The 20,299-nt window shown below is 41.1% G+C and overlaps 1 protein-coding gene across 3 annotated transcripts in view; it reads right to left on the bottom strand.

The window, feature by feature from the left end:
- PLCB1 (phospholipase C beta 1) overlaps positions 1 to 20,299 on the bottom strand; it is a 627,028-nt gene that overhangs the window by 234,182 nt on the left and 372,547 nt on the right. The window lies entirely within an intron of this gene.

The following is a 20,299-nucleotide window of genomic DNA, read 5'->3' as shown; positions in this document are numbered from 1 at the left end:
ATCAAAATGGGGGTCCTCGGGCTGCTAAAGTTTGAGAGCCTCTGTGCTAGGTGCTTTCCAAACTCAGAACAATGCATGGTCCTTGCCCTGAAGAGTTTACAGTCTTCAGATAATGACAGCTGGATGGAGGAATATTTTTGAAGTCAAACAGGGTGACATTCACCCCTTTGTAGAGGGCTAGCACAATCTGAAAGCGTAGGCTTCTTTCAAAGGTAAAATTTTTCAGAATGTTATAAATATAAAAATTGGCCAAGCGAATCAGAACCCTATTGGGTTAAATGAAAACCAACACTTGCATTCCTTCAGCAAAGTCAAGACACAATGAAATCTCTCTAGTGAATTGAATCACTTGTGATCTGTGAAAGACAGACATAATAGCAGCTCCCATTTAGCTCTCATGTAAACTTTTCCCCCATTACGTAAATGCAATTATTATTCATGCTACCGTTCTTCAAAATGCAAATACCCTCTGAGTGACAAACTAAGTGCTGATTGTCCTATATAAATGGGGTTTATTATAGCAGGATGATAAATTTCAGAGTGTGAAAATGACCATTTATCTTGGAAAATAGGGAGATCTCAGCACAGGAGGAATATCAACATGCTAGTAGACATTAATCTAACAAGGACATTTTTTGATAGCCATTACATGCATTTGCATGCATGGCTTATATGTATCTACTGAATGCTTACCCTGGTTCAAAGGAATATTTTGAAGCATCACATGTTAATTGGAAGGAAATAGAAAAACTGTCTTTCACGGGATGCTGAGCTTCTTTAAATATTGGGTACAACGGTAAATTGCGTAGGAAAAGAGACAGAATAATAAGCCTATTCAAATATGTTGTAGATGAGGAATATTATGGTTTGTGCTCTGAACCAAAGCAGACCTCGTGGATAAACAAGTTAATGACAGGTTTTCACACCTCAGACACAAACAGCAAAGGAATATAAAAGCAGGAGGTGTGGACAATGGAGCGTGACGGCAAGAAGAAAAACACAGAGATGATGTCAACTCGCTGCTGGGAGAGGAGAAAAACAGACCGAGAAGAAATGTAGACTTTTCAGTCAGAACACAGTGTGTACAAGGTTTACTCAATCTTTACCCAAGAGTAAAAATAATGCAGGCTGAAGTCCTGCAAGAGAGTGGGGGCTATCCAGTTTATTGCACTGAATGCAGCATGTATAATTACCTGCCTTGTGGGCAAGAGGTATGTGTGTGCATTCGGTGAAAGCTACTCAGAGCCCTCAGAGTGCAAGTACAGGCTCTTGAGGGTCTGAACTGAGGTCTGAACTGAGGATCTAAGGAAGACAGAGAGGTAGAAAAAAGAGACTTTTCAGGACACAGTAGAGCAGTACCTCCCCCAGTTTGACAGCCTCTGTGCTGCTGAGGAGGATAAAAGTCTCAGTGAAGGAAAACATCAAGCTGGAACAGAGAGAAAGAATCCTATAGTTGGGACTCTCCTTACAACTGATTTCTGGTATCCTCTCACACTGACTTTCCTTAATTAGGAAAACACTTTAACCACCTATATTTTTCATTATGTTTATTCATAATGTGCTCTGAGAGTGCAATAAGGCATTAGCTAATTGCTTCTAAAGTTTAAATCACCAGTTAATATTTCTGCAGAAGAAAACATTCAGAGAGTTCAAGTCCAGGGTTACCAGAAGGGTGCGCTGCCATGGGAAAGATAGCTTGGTTACTCTTAGGCAAGCTGCAAATTGCCTACAGAATCTGTCAAAAGGATAGATTTACTGAAGGTGGGATGTTGGATGAAGGGTAATGTTGGTTGGTTGACCATGGTATTTTTTGCTTTTTGTTTAAGAAATATAAGTGGTATAAAACTTCCATTTGAGAAAATTCTTTGTAAATCTAATTTGAATGGTATCTGCAATCTAACAAACTTGAACATTTCATTTAAAACAGAAATGAAGACTATAACCGGTCCTGTCATAGGAGACATTTCTAAACTGGGCAACAAACACCCTCAATAATTATAATGGACATTGTATGATTAGTATGTTTTTGTGTACATATTCTTCTCAACGTTATTTTTACTGTTGACGTATACAATGGAGCCTGTGCCACCACTGAAAAAGGCCCTTGAAAATTATGGAAATTAAGAGCCATCTTTGAAAAAGAATTGTGGTAATAGTGGCCTGCTGTCAAAACATACTGGATGATAATCCTAGTGGTGGCCATACATCACCAGAGGCCACCACCTGCACATCTCAGGAAGCCACCTGTGCCAGTAGCAGCAGTGGAAGGTAGTTTGTTACTTATTCATGGTGGAATAATGATAGCATCCTTCACACCTGTAGATATTCCATTGGGAAAAATTGGCCAACCATTCCAGCCTAAACTGAATTCATATGCTCTTACAAACGGTTGGCATTTCAAGTGTAGTTGGTTTTCATTGTACCCATTACCTGAATACTCAGCTGTAATGCATTCTGTCCTTCGTTTTCCATGATGCCACTTTGCTACTCAAAGCAAAATGAGACCAGGAGAAAAGACTGCCAATGGAACATTCCTTGAGAGAGGCTTTAAGAAATGGAAAGATTTTCAAAGTTTGTTCAAACCGCATGCACTCAGTTCTAGGCGTGAGAGAGCATCCCTTTGTATGGCAAGTGTACAAGAAAATTGAAACCAGTGACTCAGGATTGTTATGGATATGCTCATTTCCAGCCATCATGATGGCATCAGTGAAAATCGATAGCATGTCGAAATACGTTTAAAGGTATTCATACTTTGTGCAAGACAAAATAGTGTTTTTCAGGTGCACGATGAAACATGCAACTCCAGCTTTAGATGAAATTACACTAAAATTCTGGAGCTGGTTGGTTCTACTAAACCCAGCCTTTTGAACTGACTGACAAGCAGCTAGGGACATTATACAGCTCACCAGTACCAGAATACATTCTACTGCAGAAGTCCTGAGAGAAAACATTGTTGAAGAGGTCAGACAAGTCAAGTATTTTTATGTTCTTGCTGACAAAACTAAACATGAATTTTAAAAAAAAGAACGGCTGTCTCTCCTAGTGCATAACCATAGAAAAGGAATAATTCAGGAAAGAGGTTGAACGTGCTTCCTCATGGAAAACCTAAATGCTGGATCGGTTTCTAACCTGATCATACAAGAACTACAGCATTTGAAGCTTGTTATCAATTACATTGCTGCCCAGTGCTCTGATGGAGTTTCTGTGCTGAGTGGTCATTTAATAGGAGCACACATTCGAACTCTAGAAAATGTTACATGTGCTATTTACGTGCATTCGCATGCTCACGGTTTAACCTTGTTATTGTAGAGACATGTTCTAGCATCACCTAGTATCAGGAAGTCTTTACATTTTCTAAAGGAGGTCCATATCTTCTTCAAGAGTAGTTACAAGCGCCATGAACTTTTCGTTAAAGCACCACAAGAGCTATGCCAGAAGGCACTTAAGCTTGAAATTAGTTAGTTTTTCCACTATGATTCCCTCTGAAAACGGCAAGCAAGATGTGGCAAAGTACTGGAAATATTAGAGGCTATGTAGCACCAGCTAGCACTGCAAATGGCCTGTTGGAGAGACCGAGGAGCTACTTTTTCTTTTTTTTGCTAAGGCTCTTAGGTTTTTTTTGTTTTTTTTTTCTTTGGGTGGGCGGGGGGAAATCAAGATTTTGAGCAACATATCCTCCAAGCTGGCACAGTTCTTTGTTCCTGGCACAGTGGGTCAGTCATCTGCATATGACATTCCCAAGAGCTGTCAAGAACATATCAAAATTGATTTCTATTACCCTATGTTGGCCAAAATTCTTGCTTAGCTCTAACCTCTAACTCTAGCTTGCTTTCTTCACTAAATGCCTGTAATCTAAACAGTGACAGTTTTCTTGATTATACTGCTCTAAAGACAACATTAGATCGCTATGCACCAACAGGCACCCATTTTCACAGTCTTGATGCAGAAGGTGAAGCTGCCAGGATGCAGAGTACACCACAAAAAAAACTGACATCAATTTCTGAATTTTGGAATGTTCTGAACGAGTTACCGAGAGACTATCCGTCTTCACGGTCAACTGTCGACAATGTGTTGAGCCTCTCAGTTTCTATAGCATCAAATGAGAGGTACTTCTCTGGGCTAAAGAGAGTTAAAGATTGCTTAAGATCCACAAAGGCAGAAGAGTGCCAAAGCGATTTGGTGCTCAGGGCCTCTGAGGGTATGTCTACACCACAAACAGACACATGTGGCTGGCCCGTGCTAGCTTACTTGGGTTTGCTCAGGTTTAACTGAGGTGTAGACTCTCGGACCTGGCAGGGAGGGAGGATCCCAGAGCTTGGGTTGGAGCCCATGCCCAAACGTCTACACTGCAATTAAACAGCCTCTTAGCCTGAGGCCCCCCAAGCCCAACTCAGGTGGTATGGGCCAGCCACAGGTTTTTAAATGCAGTGTAGACATACTCTCAGGGTATATTTACATAGCCCGTGGCTGCAAGCCTCCCAGCCCAGGGTGAGAGGCTCTCACCGTGATGCTAAAAAGCATCTGTGTAGACATTGCGGCTTGGACTGGAGCTCAAGCTCTGAAGGCCCGAGGGGGGAGGGCTTCCGAACCAGAGCTGCAACTTAAGGCTACACAGCCTTTTTTTTTTTTTAGCACAGCAATGTGAACCCAAGTCTGTCAACTTAGACTAAGGGGTTTGCTGCTGGATGTCAACAATGCCATACGCTATTCTGACCATGCCAAGGCCAAGATGTTATTCACTATTATAGAAGATGACAGAAAATGTTTTGCTACCGTGTCCTTTTTTCAATTTTTTCCCTTCAAACGGTGTTGTTGTTAGTGAAAAATACTCCAGCTTCAATCTCTAAAATATATACCTCAGATTCTCACACCTCCACCATGCCTATCACAACTAACTTATTTCAACAGTACTGAATGAAGTGTTTAAACAGTAATAAGTCACCAAGACCAGATAGTATTCAACAAAATATTATTCCAAATATTATTCAAAAAACTCAAATACGAAATTGCAGAACTACTAACTGTGGCATGAACCTATCACTGAAATCATCCTCTGTACCAGATGACTGGAGGATGGCTAATGTGACACCAATTTTCTAAAACGCTCCAGAGGTGATCCTGGCAATTACCGGTCAGTAAGGCTAACTTGAGTACCAGGCAAACTGATTGAAAGAACAGAATTATCAGACACATAGATGAAGATGGTATGTTGAGGAAGAGTTAACGTGGCTTTTGTAAGAGGAAATCACGCTTCAGCAATCCACTATAATTCTTTGAGGGGATCAACATATATATGGGCAAGGGTGATCCAGTGGACTTAGTGCACTTGGATTTTCAGAAAGCCTTTGACAACGTACCTCAGAAAAGGCTCTAAAGCAAAGTAAACAGTCGTGGGATAAGAGGGAAGGTCCCCTCATGGACCAGTAACTGGTTAATACACAGGAAATAAAGAGTAGGGATAAATGGTCAGTTTTCAGAATGGAGAGAGGTAAATGGAGGGATCCTCCAGGGGTCTGTATTGGGACCACTGCTGTTCAACGTATTCATAAATGATCTGGAAAAAGGGATAAACAGTGCAAAGTTTGCAGATGATACAAAATTACTCAAGATAGTTCGTACAAAGCAGACTGCAAAGAGTTACAAAGGGATCTCACAAAACTGGGTAACTGGGCAACAAAATGACCGATGAAATTCAATGTTGATGAATGGAAAGTAATGCACGTTATATAAAATGGTGCATTCTAAATGATCTGTTATCACTGAAGAAACGGATCTTGGATTCATTGTGGATAGTTCTGCATTTATGTGCAGCAGCAGTCAAAAAAGCTAACAGAATGTTAGGAACCATTAAGAAAGGTATAGAGAATAAAACAGTAAATATCATAATGCTTCTATACAAATCCATGGTACAAATCCCACCCCTTGAATATTGTGTGCAGTTCTAGTCACCCCATCTCAAAAAAGATATATACAAAATGATAAAGGTACAGAGAAGGGCAACAAAAAATATTAAGGATATGGAACAGCTTCCATCTGAGGACAGATTAAAAAGACTGGGATTAATCATCTCGGAAAAAAGATGACTAAGGGGGCATATGATAGAGGTCTATAAAATCAGGAATGGTGTGGAGAAAGTGACTAATGAAGTGTTATTTACCCCTGCACTTAACACAAGAATCAGGGGTCACCCAATGAAAGTAATAGCAGCAGGTTGAAAACAAATAAAAGGAAGTACTTTTTCACACAATGCACAAACAGCCTGTGGAACTCATTGCCAGGGGATGTCGTGAAGGCCAAAAGTACAACTTTGTTCAAAAAATAATAAGATAAATTCACGGAGGATAACATCTATGGCTATTAGCCAAGATGGTCAGCAACCCTATGCTCTGGGTGTCCCTAAACCTCTGACTGCCAGATGCTGGGACTGGATGACAGGGCATGGATCACTTGATGATTGCCTGTTCTGTTCATTCTCTTTGAAGCATCTGATGTTGTCCACTATTGATACTGGGCTAGTGGACCATTGGTTTGACCCAATATGGCCATTCTTATATTCATTCTCCTCTCCACAATCTGAAATCTGATTAACTAACTACTAAAACACTCATTTATAAACAGTTTAATGGACCGACTTCAGAAGTTCATTATGCAAAGATAATGTTTTAAATTAGAATAAGGAGAGCTATGAAACCATCCAGAATTATGCTTGGATTTGAAACCACCAGGGACTACACCACAGACGGCAGTAAATGTCATTCCGGCCTTATAATGGGGGATTACATATATGGGGGCAAGTAGATTTTATATTTTTAAAGTAAACCATTCGATCTTTCTCTACTAAAAATAGTAGCAATCTATCATACTGCGTGACTACACTGCTTGCGGTGCAAAGGCTAAAAGTGGATACATCAAGGCCAGGGGATCAATAATATTTTTACTATATTTGTCTCTTGTGTGCTTTGAATTTGTTATTCTATAAGCTTGAAAAACAGGTTTTATTTGGTACTGGGTCTACATGCCACAGGTGCAGATTACTTAGCTTTAAAAATTGCCTGTCTGGCCTGTGTTGGTTAATTTTGTTGTAGTAAATCTATATGAATAGTTATAAAAGATATAGGAAATAATCACAAGAAATGCTCCTGAAATAGACTGATTTTTACATTTTATCCTTCAAAAATGTCCAAAATCTTACAGGCTCCTGGACCTGACCCTCCTATTGAAAACTGGAATGACTCCCTGAATCACAGGTGTAGATACCCAGCCCATTCCAGCTGTGCATTTATACTTGGGGTGGCCCAGAGAACTATAGAAAACTCATTACCACCTTCCCTGCACATTTTTTTGCTAAAATTTTTACCCCTGGCGTATATGAAGAAATTGGGATGCAAGTGATAATTCTGATAAATGGCAAAATGCTCCTCTCTTAGGTCATGCCCGAAGGAGGTTTGGCCTTCTAAGGGATGTGCTCATAGCCCCACCTGTGACCAATTAGCTGTCTCCCCAGTGATGGGTCTGAGGTCACGAAGGAGGTGATAGTCTAAAGTCATCTGGTCCTTAGGCCAACAAGCAGTTCAGTGGGGAGGAAGACCTGCAAGACACCCTAGCCTAGGTCATAGGAAAGGGACCTGGAAAGGGGTCAGGCAGCAGGACCTGGTTTAGCTGTTTGATTTATGTTGGAATGTTCTGGTTTGGTGAAATAAACCTTTCCCTAAAGAAAGGGACTGAAATTCTGCTGCTGTTAATTTGATGCACTGGCTGGCAAGTGGGCCCACCAGCTTACAGTCTTGCTCCAACAAAGCTTGATTGCCATTGAAATCAATGGAAGTCAGGAGCCTAAATGCCTTTGAGGATCTGGGGCCTAAGTGCTTTGCTGGATTGGGACTTTAGTGAGGACACACGGAAAAAAAAATCACCCAGCTCCTTCTGAGATTCGCAGAAAACCAGCTAGACAAGCTGACAAAGATAATATTTGTGCTATAGATGAAATCTTTTAGCACCAAACACTCAGGAACTACTATTTAGATGAGAAGATATCACTGGGCATGCTTGATAAACAGCAGATTGCCAATGTTAGCATCCATATAAGTCTTTAACACTGGTGCTAACATGATGAAGACTGTATTCACAGCTGATTCAAGATGTAGTGACCAGATAAGATTCTAATTCCAATATGCTTAGATGTTTGCTGAAAGAGATAAACAACCTGTGATAGTCTTCTATACAGAAGGTCTGATGGCGGCTGACTCCATCCCACTGGCATCTTTCACGAACTACAGCTCTCAGACTGGAGCTATCTGACGACCTAACTCAGGAGATGAACTCGCACAAAGCCAGCATGTCTGCAGTGACACCCCTGTGGCTCAAGTACTGACAGATGCCCAGGGTGAGGTGCATTTTAACCAGACAAATACAGAAAGGGTGACAAAGGATGGTGTCAGCAGGAGGAAAGAATTTAGAATCCATTTCAAACTGGTTCATCCATGTTGAACTAGGATAGACAGTGCCCGTGTTGCCATCCCCTTATGTAAGAGCTGAACTATTTCATTCTGCTTCCTCCCTGAAACTGGTAAATGAAAATATGCCCCAAACTGAAGAAGCCAAAATAGAAGCGCAGGGCAGAGAAGAAATCCTCCAGCAACATGAACGGAAAGCCAGAATAGTGAAGTGGATGGGATGGATGGGAGAAGTGTATTGATGGATTCTACTGACATTCATGAAACTGTACTGAACATCTGTTAGCACTCACTTAGCCCACAGGTAGACTGATGGAAATATGTTCCAAATCCTTCTCCGGTTGTGATGTCTTTCCTGGAAGTCTGACCAATAGCATATCCAGCAATGTCGATGATAGCTTCTCCAGTCCTAGGGTACAGCCACAAGCAAAAGCGGGGTCTGGGCTAGAACCTCGCATCCAGCTACTGCAGATAACGACAGCAGTGACGATGGCCTTCAGTGCTGGCGAGCAACCCAAGCACCTACCCAGGGTCTGTGCTGGGCTTGCACTACTTGTACATCTTCACTGCTAGTGTGATCCACATTAGCTGGATTCAAGGTAGCTTGGACAGGCTGGCCTATGCACAGTTTCTGCTGAGTAGACATACCCTTAGATTGCTCCCAGACAATGCAGAAAGGCCAGTGTTCTGAAAATGTAACTTGCTAGTATTTAAATTCCAACTAATATATGTTCTACACGTTACAGTCAATGCAATATAACCGTGTAAATATATCACAATTTGTTTAACCTATCTCTTAAAATTTGCACCATCTTTAAGAGGAAATTTACCATGCTATTTTTGTTACATACTGCAGTCTGGGTGTATAAAACATTGCTATGTAGTTTTGTTGACTTTTAAAGCCTGGCTGGGATATGTTTCACAATTTTTCTCCTCAGAGATTAAAGGATCTATTCCCCCTTCCCCCTCCTGGATTCCTATTTGCTATCCGTGACATTTGAGGGAGCTGGAATACAGTATCTAACAAATCTGAAAAAAGATAGATTCTTCACACGCTTATTGGACAGTGCTTTTCATCCTCTAAGCTCCGAAAAGGTATTTTACAAAACTATTCTTTAGATACAGAGACTGCAGTGTCTATATTGCTATGGCAAATGTTATGGATCAGATAACAGACCACATACCACCTTGGATATAGAAACCTGTTTTATTGAGGGGGGGATGTTGCCAAGGCCAGTAATGACAAAATGAATGACAATGAATAGTCTTTGGGCCAGGGAAAGAGGCACTAACCTAAGGCCACGTTTACACTTACCTGCTGGGTCGACGCGGCAAGTTCGACTGCTCGGAGTTCGAACTATTGCGTCTGATCTAGACGCGATAGTTCAAACTCCGGAAGCGCTAGTTCGAACTCCGGTACTCCACCGCGGCAGGAGGAGTTGCCGGAGTCGACCTTGGAGCCGCGGAGTTCGCTTCCGCGGCGTCTGGACGGGTAAGTGAGTCGAACTAGGGTAGTTCGAATTCAGCTACGTTATTCACGTAGCTGAATTCGCGTACCCTAGTTCGACCCCCGACCTTAGTGTAGACCAGGGCTAAGACATGAAAGACCCAGTGACTATTTCTATACAACGGTTCAGCTTGAACAGGAGAGACTGAAAGAGTCCCCCATCAGGATACCCCATAGGCCAGTGGCTCAGGCACTCTCCTGCACTGTAGGAGACCCAAGTTCAACTTGCTGCTCTGCATCAGGCAGAGGGAGGGTAGTGAACCTGGGTCTCCTACATCCCAAATGAGGGCCCTAACCATTGGGCTAAAATGTATAAAGGTGCTTTTGTCCTCTACTGTTCCTGCCACCCGGCAGTGAGTGTCAGAGCCCAGATCTACAGCCCTGGGCTTGTGCTAAGATGCGAAAGGCTTTGTAGACATCTGAGCTTGAGCTCTGAAGCCCAAGAAAGGGGATGGGTTTTAGAGCCTAAGCCACAATGTCTAGACTGCTGTTTTTAATGCTGTATCACGAGCTCCACATCTCGAGACTCTGAGGCTCACTGCTCTGGGTTTTAAAATGCAAGGTAGACATATGACTGCAGACACAATTTTTTGGTGAATAAAATATTTGTGTGAAAAAATACACCCAGCTCTAATAAGCAGCATGCATTTATTGCGTCTACTAATCATACTTCACTCTCAGGGGCTGTGTGTAGCATACTGTACGGTGCCCAGCTAAGCCTCACTTTCTCTGCACCACGAGGATTAATGATTAAATTATCCCATCTCTGCAGAACAGATTTCTGTGTTTATTAAAGCTCAAGCGCTGTTTTTCTCTTACACACATCAACGAGCCACAGACCAGCCAAGTCTTCAACTTAAATATATTGCGACACCTATCTTACTAAAGCCTGTCAAAGCTTCAGCACTTTTTTTTTTTTCCCCTAGAGCAACTGACTCTCCTCTGAGATCTGTGTCAAGCACTTGGAGAATGTGCCAGATGATAAAGATTTTCTCAGGACTGAACAACCAGGGGCAAATAAAATGAGTCTCAAAAGACTCAACAAGAATACACTGCTTCTTAAAAAGAGATGCACAATTAAAATATTACAGCAAGTCTCATTCATTGAAGTCATTAATTTACCAAGTTTTTAGTAAAATAAAGAAATGACAGTGGGAAGCTTCTTTCTTTTTTGTTACACGTTTTGTGTATGTGGGTGTGTATAAGTTGCTTAACAAGAAATGTTAGCTATAACAGAGATACCGTCACAGGCTCTTTAATCTAGTGGAGAAAAGCATAACACAGAATCAATGGCTGGAAGTTAAAGCCAAACTGGAAATAAGACATATTTTTTTAATTGGGTGATTAAGCATTGAAACAAACTACCACGGCAAATGATGGATTCTCCATCTCTTAAAGTCTTCCAATCAAAACTAAATATTTTTTTCTGGAAAGATTTGCTTTATTCAAGCACAATTTATTGGGCCAAATAGAGGAGTACCTGGATGAAATTCTATGGTTTGTGTTATACAGGAGGTCAGGCATGGTCTAATAGTCCCTTCCGGCCTTAAAAATCTATGAATCTATGAATAATTTAATATATCAACACAATAGAGTTTTCCTAAAGACCTCTTTGGTAAGAACTGTAACTCCCGTTCCTGCATTGATCAAGTAACATTTACACATTCACCTACAATAACATATATTGTCAAAATGTATCTTATTTCTATATCTGAGATATGACTAGAGCTGGGCAGAGACACTGACAAAGCAATATTTCATCAGAGGATATAGTTCTATTGAAATCAAAAGGCTTTGCAAAATTGGGTCGATTTCACAGGAATTTCATTAAGGAAAAAAGGGAGGGGAAGTTCCGATAATGTTGAAATGTCCCATTTTGACATTTTCAGAATGAAATGTTTCGATTTTTTGTTCTGAAAGGATTTTTTGTTTTGAAAGTTTTAAAATATTGTACTATATTTTTATATTATGCAAAGAAAATTTGAAGAATCAAAATCAGTATGAAATGATTGACCGGAAACATTTTTAAAAAAATTTCCTTCCTGCAAAATTTCAAAATTTTGGGTCAAATCAGAACTAAGCCAAACTTAAAAAACGTGAAATCCTTCACAAAATGGAGCTTCCATACTCTTCCCACCTCTAGCTATTAGGTTAATATTGTTCCAAGACTTAAAGAATAAAGTCCTTAAAATGAGCAACACTTTCACCTAGCTATAATTTTGATCTCACTATAAGCTCAGTAATTTATAATATAGTAGGAATGTGAATATTTAGAGGTGAAACTGACATTTATAAATGTATATATTTAAATAATTCTCACACAGTGCATGATGCATCGCCCATTGAAGTCAACTGCAGTTTTTCCATCAAGTTCACTGGAGGCTGGACTGTCAGGACCAACCTATTAAGGCAACCTATGTAGGCAGCCAGGCCTAGTGGTTAGTGTTGGGGGAGGCAGGTCCCCACACCAGTCAGGGTTCAGAACCAGGAGGTCTGGAGCTGAAGTCTGGAACCAAGATTCAAATACCAGGAATCAGGAAGTCAGGAAATCAGGAGGCCAGGAAAAGGAAACAAACTGGAGACCAGGAATTATGAGTCAGATACCAGGAATCAGGCTGAATAAGGAAACCAGGAGGTCAGGAAAAGGAGACAAACCGTGAGTCAGATTCCAGGAATCAGGCTGAGTCAAGAAACAAGGAGGTCTGGATTAGAAGACAAGAACAAGTAGCACTGGGTGAGCAGTCCAAAGCAGGGCAGAGCCCAGTTGTTTCTCCTTTTTGCTTAAGTAGGGGGAATGGGCCAGTCAGAAACTCCATTGCTCCTCCCCAGAGGGGAGCCTTTGATCTGGGCTTCAGGGAGCTCCGATGCTAGCTGAGAGTGATGACCCCAAGTAACCCTATAGACCAGAGTTTGAAACTATGGGTCATGCCACAATCTTAGGGCCAAAATCTTCTCTGTCATCTGCATGACGAAAATCTTCATTTCTGTTCTTCTGTCTCTCTTTTGTGCTAGTCTGATGGATTTAAGAAGGACTTGACATAGTGCACAGAACTTTTGCTGGCCCTTCGCACAGGGGTGAATTTCACAAGCAGAGCAGAATGGGCATCAAGAGATCAGCTCTGTGGCCCAGACCAGAGAGAATTTAGCCTTTAATAGCTACCTAAATCTTGCAACCTTCAGTTCTTTATTTAACAAAAGCTATCAGGGTGAATGAGAGCAAGTTGAAGAGAAGAAGAAAAAAGGCATAAGTCAATGCATGCCAGATGCACAAGCCATGTGTAGGGATCATAAGGCAGACAAACGACTTCTCCCAGAAGTAGCAGAGCAGCAGTGGAGCTATTTGAGAGCCGCTACAGGCAAAGCAGGTGACTCAGAATTGCGCAGGTCCTATTATTTGTGTTACCCTGTCTCCTCTGCACTCACCCCGCTTGTTTGTCTCACTGACCTGTTACAACTGGTCTTTTAGAGTGTAAGCTCCTCAGGGCTTTTCTATACGTTTGTACAGTGTCTAGTTTAATAGGACCCTGGCATGGCCGAGGCCTGTAGGCGCGACCCGCAATCTAAACACTGACTAATGACAACACTTACGGTTGCCAACTTCATAATATTTAAAACCTGGACACTCCAGCAGGAGAGCCGGAACCTCTCTCTTTCTGGCTCTTCCCCCGCAAAGCCCCACCCCTGCCCCGCCTCTTCCCACCAAGACCCTGCCCCTCGTCTGCGCCTCTTTCTCCCCGCACATTGCTTGCTGCTATTCCCCGCTCTCCCCTGCCAGGGTTGGGGGGTACTCACCTGCAGAGCTGCGGATGGGAGCTGCAGCCGCCTGACGCAGGTAGGAGGCCGCCCCAGATGAGTACGAGCTGGCGCGGGTGATGACCCGGCACCTCCCCGCTTGCAGTAACCGGACTTTGCGTGTCCACTCAGTAGATATGACTGGACACTGTCAGGTCCCCTATTGGACTGGACTTTCCAGTTGAAAACCAGGCACCTGGCTACCCTAACAGCTGTGTCTGTAATCCTTGTGCTCCCCATCCATGGAGGCCTTATTAATTATATTATTATTACCTTCATCATCATGTGTATTGTGGTAGCACATAGGAGCGGCAGTCCTGGAGCAACACCCCACTATGCTCGGCGCTGCACACACACAGAACACAAAGACAGTCCCCGCCCCAAAGAGTTTACAGTCTATGTCGTTCAAGTTAGAGGATCACATAATCACACCCTTGTGCCTTCTACTAGCCAAAACACATGCACAGCAGTGGCAGAAAGCCTCATTTCAAGAATCTCGACCACCTTCATGCCCCCAAATAGTCAGAGATCTTCCATTCTCTCCATCACAGTATCACCAGAGGGCACCAAAATCCGTAGGAAATAATCAACTTTTCTTGTAACAGCCACTTGGGGGGTTGCTAGTTTTGTAAGAATTAAAATGCGGAGGAGGAGTGGTGTGGTGATCGCTTTATATAGAATCATGGCAATGGATGCAGAAAAGACCTATTTGATCATTAAGTTAATTTTCCTGCCATTTCTGGAGAGAGGAAGTATCCGTTGTTAAATTAAAATTGTCTACCTTTTCTGTAAACTGTCATTTCCATGTTATGGTGTTTATTTAATAGAGGGGTGAATATAAAAAATATGTGTGGATGATACGTTAACTGCTACATTCTGCTTCTCAGTGTATCGGATTCTATAGTAAAACACCATGGGACTATGAAAAACGTAAGTCAGAGCTTTACTGTACCTGCTGGCTTAGCATATACAGAGATTAATGAATTCTCCCCATGTCTCTTACCTGTATGGCAAATTTACAGCACTGATTCCCTAATTTACAGCACTGATTCTAACTTTTCAGTCTCTTAGAATAGCTCCAGAAAAGGAAACATGTCTTTCACAAGAACTACTTTTTCCTTTAGATACTATTCAAGCCTTTGAGAAATACCAGATTCACATAAAACCCATTTTCTCTCTAAAGGGAAGTCGATTTTGAATGTCATTTTGGCAGAAAAATGTATTAAAGTTCTTAGCCGCTTAAATATTATAGCAGGACGTGTTACAGTCATGATTCTTCACTACCGTATAACATATATTATTAAAAACGCTGGACTGTTTGAATGGCCACATTTAACTTAAAGACATTTTGACGCATTATCAGCTTTCAAATTCTTTGTTATAAAATTATGAATGCGACATGAGAGTGTTGTAATATATGTGGAGTGAAAATCCAATTACAGTAAAAGCCTGGATCTTTATAGGCTGCTGCTGTGAAAATACCAACGTCACATTGCCACTACTTGCACATAAATCAGCTGCAGCCTGACTCACGAAAACATCCTTATTCAGGACAGCATTTAAGTACATGCTGAAACCCCACTGTCATCAAAGCGAGAAAATGTGAACCCCAAAGGCACAAAAAGCAGAAAGCCAAGAAAAAAAAACACAAATGGGTGGAGTATTTTTTAAAAAATGAATAGGGCTGTCAATTAATCGCAATTAACTCACGTGATTAACCAAAAAAAATTTTAATCACAATTAACCGCACTGTTAAACAACAGAATACCAACTGAAATTTATAAAATATTTTTGGATGTTTTTCTATATTTTTAAATGTATCAATTTCAGTTACATCACAGAATACAAAGTGTAGAGTGCTCACTTATGATTTTTTATTATTTGCACTGTAAAAATGATAAACAACAGAAATAGTATTTTTCAATTCACCTCATACAAGTACTGTAGTGCAATCTCTTTATCATGAAACTGCAACTTAAAAATGTAGATTTTTTTTTGTTACATAACTGCACTCAAAAATAAAACAATATAAATCTTTAGAGCCTACAAGTCCACTGAGTCCTACTTCTTGTTCAGCCAATCGCTAAGACAAACAAGTTTGTTTACATTTACAGGAGGTAATGCTGCCTGCTTCTTATTTACAATGTCACCTGAAAGTGAGAACAGGTATTCACATGACACTGTTGTAGCTGGTGTTGCAAGATATTTATGTGCCAAAAGATTCATATGACTGTTCATGCTTCAGCCAGAGTTCCAGAGGACATGCTTCCATGCTGATGACGCTTGTTAAAAAAAGAATGCGCTAATTAAATTTGTGACTGAACTCCTTGGGGGAGAACTGTATGTCTCCTGCTCAGTTTTACCCTCATTCTGCCATATAGTTCATGGTACAGCATGTACAGTATAGGGACAGTCCCGATATATAGCATATAGTTCGGATGATGACCCAGCATATGGTATTCATTTTAAGAACACTTTCCCTGCAAATTTGACAAAATGCAAAGAAGATACCAATGTGAAATTTCCAAAGATAGCTTCAGCACTTGACCGAAGATTTAAAAATCTGAAGTGCCTTCCAAAATTTGATAAGGATGAGGTGTGGCACATGCTTTCAGAAGTCTTAAAAGAGCAACACTCTGATGCGGAAACTACAGAAGTCTAACCACCAAAAAAGAAAATCGACCTTCTGCATTATCTTCTGCAAATGTAAAGAAACCTGTTTGTCTGAGCAATTGGCTGAACAAGAAGTAGGACTGATTGGATTTGTAGGCTCTAAAGTCTGATATTGTAGAAAATGTAGAAAACATCCACAAATATTTAAATAAATGGTATTCTATTAATGTTTAACAGAGAAATTAATCGCGATTAATTTTTTTAATCGCATACCTAATCACAATTAATTTTTTTAATCATTTGACAGCCCTAAAAATGAATCTCATAATATAATTTTAAAGCCAATTTCATGATTTTGGATGCCCGACTCATGATTTCTGAATGCTTGGGGTTGGCAATCCTAAAAAACCTGTAACCCTCCTTTTAACCCTGCTTAATACTTTCTCTTTCCGTTTCTATAACTCTCAAAGGCCATGGTGCAAAGGCTTCTTTTAGTAAAAAAGGATTGGCCAAGAACTTGATAACAGACCTCTCTGTAAGAATGCAGAGTTCAGGCTAAACATGCAATGCTGAGAATTGCAAGGGACTCTTATGAATATGTATTGAGTATTAGAGGTAAGGTAGGTGGGGTAATATTTTCCATCGGACCCACTTCTGTTGGTGAAAGAGTACTATTATGCCAGTAGCAAACTGCCAAAGTGCTACATGATCAGTACTGCTAAAATAGCAACACACAGCTTACAAAAGGGCTGGTAGAGTGTTGCTGGGAACTTATTCAAAACAGATGCTGATCTTTTAATAGTGCTTTAATTTTAAAAAAAGGTTTGGAAGGGGACCAGGTGGTCCAACTGCAGTGTTTGCCAGTACCATTAGGACACTTGCACCTAGGGTGACCAGATGTCCCGATTTTACAGGGACAGTCCCGATTTTTGGGTCTTTTTCTTATATAGGCTCCTATTACCCCCCACCCCCTGTCACAATTTTTCATACTTGCTGTCTGGTCATCCTAGTTGCACCATTCTGGGACAAGCCTTCTCCAGGTACCCAATTTGCTTTTTATATGAGATGGTGGGCTTGTGCTACATGAATAGTATTGAGAGTCGAGTCATGAATTCTCTTTCCAGCAGTTCTAAAGATGATCCTGAGTGACCACAGCCAAGTCACTTAACTTCCCTGTCTCTCAGTTCCTCCATCTATTGCATTTACATCTTGGATAACAATATGTATCTACCTCACAGGAGCGTGTTAAAATAAATTCAGTAGGGGCCTTGTCCTGTCCTTACTATAGCCCATAGCACAGCTCCCATTGACGTGGAGGGGCCAAAGATCAGGTCCTAATTCAGTAAAGCTTTACAGAAAACTACAGCAGTGTTGTTATAAAACTTAGGAATAGGTATAAAAAGGGTAAATTAATAACTGTTTCCCTGCGCAGAACAAATGTCTGAATGTAAATGGCCATTAACAATAATTGCATATGTACATACCTGATGATACCCTGATCATAAACAGAGGCCGTACTTTTGTGTGAACAAGACATTGTGAGAGTCTGTTTCCCACACGTATTTTAAAGCTTAGCTGCCACTAAATCAGAAACAAAAACCAATTACTGAAGAGATTAAATTGGGGCTCACAGACATCTTGCATGAGGTTTAAGAAGTGTAACGGCAAGGTATGCAAAGCTGACAGCATACCCTTATAAAGATTAAACAACGACGGTAATACATTCCCAGTTCTGTCTGAGTCCTACTGGGTTATATCCCATGATTCTCATGACAACTATTTTAGAGCACTGCCAAAAGATCTCCCCTGCTCTACCACAAAACTGAACACTGCGGCACAGCAAAGTCAGGGGACAACTTTGGGAGTTTCATTGTCATCGTAAGTATCTCATCTGTCTCAGTCTGAGGGGATGAGTCACAGAATTCGTTATCACTCCAACTGACAAAGCTGTGCTACCAGCCTTATTGGAGGTAGGGTAAAAAGACATGCGAGCAGAGTAAGAAGTTGTGGGTATTTGGGAAAGAGCCACTCCAGACAAATCAGACATGCTATTGTACGTGGCTAACTCTTACGCAAGTACAAGCTAGAGTTGGTTAAGTTGGCTAACATTGCAAAGAGAGTTCTCAAAGGCCCTGATCCAGCAAAACACTTACACACTTGTTTGATTTTAACTTAGTTCAACGTTAAGCGCAGGCTAAATATTTTGTTGCACTGGGGCCTTAAAGCTTGATTCTGTTTACTCAGAAGTCAGTGGCAAAACTCCCATGAACTCCCATGATTCAGGATCAGGCCCTTACTTCACAAATACCTTTGGAACCATTTTAAAAAAGGAAAAAAAAAAGGTCAAAAATTTTTAAACTTTGGATCCAAAAATTAGGTACCTATTGAACCAAATAAATAAATAGTCTAATTTGGGTTCCAACTGTCAAATGATGACAAAGACTACAAACCTCTGAAATCAGGGCACTTATTTCGGCGACTACATATGGAATTAGTTGCCTTTCTTTTCCTGTCCCTACCTGCACTGACCTATGGAGTGGTCCATCTCCAGCAGAGAGAGAGAGCAGGCTATACTACCCTGTCATGTACCATCCAAGGAAGCCCAATGCCTGTCCGAGCTCCTGATGAGAGTGTATGTCTCTCTGCTGCCCCTTGTGGGCTAATGGCCTCAACACTGCTCATTAAGACTTTTTGTGTAAGTTTTCATCAGTATGAGTAAGGGTTCCAAACCAAGAACTTGAAGGGACAATCATTCAATAATACCCCATGAAAGGCTGTGGACTGCTTTAGTGGAACACAGTAGCACAAAGGTATGAGATATCACAGATAGCTAAGTGAATTTATTGCTATTAACTCAAATATACATTTCAAAGCTGGTTCAAAAACCCTTTCTGTCACACACCATCACGCAATAACACACGATGGAGGACTTCCAATCAGATAGACTGACTGACTCATCTTTCACAGAAATCAATGTTTCTTTTCTCAGTCTTTTCTTTGCTGAGACCAAAGTCAAAACTATCAATATTTTATCTGTCACTAAGCCCTTCTCACTGATTAAAGAAAATGTCCAGGCACAGGAATCAAATACAACAACAAACCGAATTGAAAGGATTTCATGTGTTTTTCATTCCTGACAGACATTATTGGCAACACAAAAGATTTTCAAATCAGCACTTTTTAAACTCCTCCTTTTCATTACTGTAAAAATGCAAATGTATTTTGATTTTTTTTAAATGTATCTATTTAGATCGTTAATTCACTCTTATTAAATTTGCTGCTGCTAACTGGCAGGCAGGGCTGCTCGGCAGTATCTGCTGGAGGGCCATGCATAGTACTGGAACTGCTCCCCACTATGGTTTGCAAAGTTTGGCCACCCGCTTGGGGCAGGGTAGCCCAGGCCATATGCTTGGCATCAGTCTCTAAACAAAAATAGTAACTCAGGATTCAGCTGTCTGAGCCTTGAAACAAAGAAGAAGAAAAAAATCCTTCAAAATGCAAGCGCTTAGTGGCAGTATTTAGAGCAAGGCCCTGGCCTGGACCAGCCCTGAGGAGCTCTGTCCCCATCTCAACCAGCTCTGCCCTCAAGCAAACACAGGCAAGCTGGCTTAACTAGCCTGCTTGTTCTTGATTGGTCAGTATTTCCTCCTGGCCCTCCTAGGCCTCTGGAGAATTCTCTTGTTGGTCACCAGGTCTGAGCAGATTTCTCCTGATTGGAGAGTTGTCGCTGCTGATGTGTCTAGCAGGAGGCAGAGAAGGGCTGACTGACCCCCATCATGCTAACCCACAAATTAATTTAGTCCAAGAAAGCCAAAAAGCTGTGTAATGGGTTTTTACAAAAACAATTTTAATGTCTTTTTTATTAAAAAAAACATTTTAACAAAATGGCACATGACATTCAACACTGATAAGTGCAAAGTAATTTAGACTGGAA

Source organism: Mauremys reevesii, linkage group 3 (genome assembly GCF_016161935.1).
Source record: "Mauremys reevesii isolate NIE-2019 linkage group 3, ASM1616193v1, whole genome shotgun sequence".
NCBI classification, from domain to species: Eukaryota; Metazoa; Chordata; order Testudines; family Geoemydidae; genus Mauremys; species Mauremys reevesii.
Note: the sequence above shows the minus strand (reverse complement) of the source record. Positions and strands in the feature narration are given on the sequence as shown.